The sequence below is a fragment of the Streptopelia decaocto genome (assembly GCF_964273445.1).
Source record: "Streptopelia decaocto genome assembly, chromosome: 14".
Classification (NCBI taxonomy): domain Eukaryota; kingdom Metazoa; phylum Chordata; class Aves; order Columbiformes; family Columbidae; genus Streptopelia; species Streptopelia decaocto.
Genome location: NC_138669.1, coordinates 3917758 through 3921771, shown reverse-complemented (window position 1 = coordinate 3921771; position 4014 = coordinate 3917758). Strand labels below are relative to the sequence as shown.

At 42.6% G+C, this 4014-nt stretch overlaps 1 long non-coding RNA gene across 1 annotated transcript; it reads left to right on the top strand.

Annotated features, from left to right (window-relative positions):
• Positions 1 to 1145: 1145 nt before the first annotated feature.
• On the top strand, positions 1146 to 3365 carry LOC309446017. Its single transcript, XR_014185398.1, has 3 exons — positions 1146 to 1251; positions 2418 to 2480; positions 3283 to 3365. It is a non-coding gene; the product is annotated as an uncharacterized lncRNA (long non-coding RNA).
• Positions 3366 to 4014: the final 649 nt, after the last annotated feature.

Here is a 4014-nt window from a genome sequence, read left to right as displayed (position 1 = left end):
TGATCCATTGTATGCTCTGCTTAAGGCCTGATACCTCTGTCACAGCCATGCGTGAGCAAGTGCATTACAAAGCCTCCCCACCTTTCAAAATTTACCTCCATGGATTTTCTCCACTCCACATGCAAAAGGACCATAATGCCCTTTCATAGTAAATCTCCAGATGAAACGGAGTCCACAATCCTTTTAGAAGGGTACTATATTTTACTGAATATTAAAGCTGAATCTGATTAGAGGCTCATCAAGAAATCAGAGAACCACAGGCACAGGTCACGTACTGGGGTACCCTAAACTGACTGGAGTTAACTAGTCTATTTGTATTGACTTCAGTCAGCTCTGGATAAGACCTCAGATTGACCAGGGTTTGTATGTATGAATTTTGAAACTTTGGCATTAAAACATGGAGTGAGTGAATGCCTGCTTAACACTGAGTGACTGCAAGAAAAATGAATGAACTAAAAACAATCCCGCCACAAAACAAAAATAATTGACAGTTAATGAAGAATTTCTACTGAGCAAAAATACAAATTATATGAGAGCTATGCAAGCTGCTACAACTGTAGTGTTTTCTGCCCTCGTTGCTTGTCTCGTCACCTTGACAGCAGTTATCACTTAAAAGGATGTGCTCCAGGTCACAGCTGCTATCAGCAGGACACTTTTCTAGTCATACCTGCTTGACAGACATCCAAAAATATAAGATATTTGCTATGAGCTTGGTGATCTGAGTTTTAAAAATTTAATCATAATTATTTTTCTATGTCAGTGTCTTCATTTTACAGAGCACTAGCTTTTACACCTCAAATCATGGCAAAAAATGTATTTCTAGTACTCAAAACTAAAAATAACCTTGGTAGTCAGGAGGCCATCAAATGGGAGATACTGGCTGCTCATTTGGCTCATCCTCCATCAGCGACAGATGACTGAGGTTGTGGTTTAGAGCTGCACCTCTCTAGATGTGCTGCTGGTCTAAGTGGCTGTGTGCAGCAGATCCACACCACTGCAACACGGCCCCTCCGCTCCCTTCCTGCCCCGGGCTTGCAGCAAGAAGGTGCAGACTCATTTTGCCCCGAATGAGGGAAGTATCGAACCATGTGCTTCAAAACTGAGTAAGAGCCTGCGTTAGGCAGGATTTGACCCGTAGTTTGCAGTGGCTGGGGTGAAGAAGGACAACAGGGGCCATTTTAGTTGAAAGGTTCTCATCAGTTTTTGGGAAAAAGGAGCAGAGAGACAGAGTGTGAAGCATCGGGGTGGTTGGTAAGTATAAAAGATGAACCTCTACCAGCGTGGTTGGGTTTGAAAAAGATGGGCATAGGCATTTCTAGTATCTCTGTGAAAAAGAGAAAGGAGATGCAGATGGAAGAAATGGGCAGTGACAGAACAGTTTTAAAATCTAAAATGAAGAAACAGAAGCTTTTCTTTTTTAATAGTGTCTTTAAAAATCGCTACTTCAATATCAGGCAAAACAAAAAAAAAAAGATCTGTTCTGGACTCACTAGACCACAAGTTACCATCGATTCATACCTTCAATTCACACTGGTGTCAAACCCGGTTTGTCAAACCATGACTATCTATGCCCTTTCTCTGAGAGACAAATAAAAAAACCCCACTGAAAACTCCTAATCTTCTGCTAGTCTGGGCTATTAGCAGCCTCAGAACTAATGATGGGTGAACCTCCTAAGGTCTGAGATGTCAGTGGGAGTTATATGCCTGGATCAAGGACATGATATGACCCAGATAAATTTAAGACAGAAAGGTAGATCAAAATGTGGGTCAGGCAGTCGTTAGTGTTTCTTTAAAGATGATAGAGGAATGGGTTTTAACACTTCCGAGGAGTTTTGTTGGTGCTCTTATGTACGCTCTTTGTTTAAAAAAATAAATACATTTTTCATGCCTTCAAAATTCCAAGCTGCAGAAAATTTCCTCTTGTGATGAGAAGCATTCAAAACAAAAACATGTGGCCTGATTTGTCTTTTATAGAAATCAAAGGCTGTATTCTAAAGAGACTTCCTTTACCACACAAATGTAGCAGATGTTTTTTAAGATTATAGCTGCACAAGCAATCTACAGCTTGCATCTCAGAAGCATTTAAAGTTTTTTTTAGAGGAAGAGTTTTTGTGTTATACTGTGATAAACTGCAAGTGAGTAGGAAAGGGATTGTCTAAGACAGGTAATTAAGGTGACAGTGTACAGTAAATTTGGCCAGCATTGTTTTCATTCAGGAAAATAAAGTTAAAAATGATCAGACTGTCTCAGTCGACTGTTTTGCTAGTGGGTTAATTAAAACACATTTCCAATGCCAAAGGTGAAGAGATTAGATCTGTGGTAAAAGCAGCCCAGCAGAACAATATAGCCAAAGGTGTATATTTGCAGATGTGTTGTTAATACGATGTTATGTTGTTTCCATTATTGTTGTTCCCCAGTGAAACCCTCCTGCGTGCACTGGAGCAAGCGGTGCTGGAGCCAGGGGCTGGGCAGAAGCAAAGGTGATGATCCCATGTGGGCACATCAGGAGGCTTTGTCAGTGGATTCAAAGTTGCTGGGTCAAGCTTAAAGCAGAAGTGTCGGGTCTTAATCCTGCTTTCTTGCTGTAATAATATTATTTTCTCTTACTGTGAAAGCTCGTGCTGCTCCTGAGCAACTGACTGACCATCTCATGGAGCTTTGAACCTTGGTCACCTGTGGGACATTGCCCTGACAGTCTTCAAAAATGGAAGTGGTCTGAAATGGGAAGTGAGGATATAAACCATGTCTGCAGCCTTTTTAATAGCTCTAAAAAGTGTTGGTCACTGTATAGTCTAGTGAGATCATTTGAGAAAAAAAGAATAAAGTTAAGAAAACCAACAAGCAGGGAAACATGAGGAGTGGAAAGACAGATTATGCAAGGGGAAAGCCCTAAGAGACTGGGTGCATTTCAACATCCAGGACTCTCTGCAGCAATCAGCCACATGGGTTGTTGCTGGGTGGTAACACCGAGAACATTCAGGCAGGGAGCACAAACCCTGCTGTGCTCTCCACTGCCAGTGCCCGGGGTACCAGGACAGTCCTGACTGTTCAGTTTAACATTATCATCAGCTACAGCCTTGACAGAAAAGTAACTGCTTAGTAACAAGAAGCGGAGGTGGAGGATGCTAGACTTTGAGTCAGAATTAGATATCACAGCTTCTGTTGTCTTAGTAAATGTGAGTGTATTGCTGGCAGGAGAAAACGCTCTGTTATTCCAGGACGGCTCTCTCATCACAGCAATCTTTTATTGATTTTTGTAAACTAATAACCCACTATTTTCAGGAATACAGTGGTGGATGGTGATGTGGGTTAGTCCTGCTTCTCTGATGGAACTCGGTGAGGAAGATACTGGGTGTTACCTTGCCCAGTGCTCAAGGAGCATGAGCCATCACCTCCAGGTGAGACATCCTGAACCAACTCATGGTGGTGGGACGTGAACTGTGGCCATCCCTGTGTACAGCCCAGGCTTCGGAAGCTCTTCCCCCTCTGTGCTTATCCCCTGCAAAGCCATCTTCATTTTCAATTTGACATTTCATTTCTTTTTTTGAGAAATGTATAAATATAGCTTCTCTTGCCTATTTAGGAAGATTTAATCACAACCTATTTACTGGACAGGAGGAAAGCAGTGTGGAGAAAATAGAGAGGCAGGTGAAGGAAGGCAAGTGTAGTCTTTAAACCTCTTCTTTTGACAAGTCACTCATGTCATCTGGCAGAAGCGTAACTTTCGTGTTTTGCTTCCCTCAGTGTTGGGCAATCCACCCTGAACACACTGCAAACATGTTCTCGCCCTTGTTTGCACTCTCGCTAGTTTTCCTGATCCTCATGGTTGTTTATTAACGGTATATCCTCTGCACAGATGGGCGTTTCTGTTTGTCTGTTTGTTTGTTTGCTTCTCAGGCAGGATAGCAGCAGGACAATCTGCAAACTGAGGGCAGGTTTCCTGGTGCAAGAGGTGACCCTGGGGAGGGAGGGAGAAGTGGAGGGCAGGGGAAGGGAAGCAAAGGATGCTGGCAC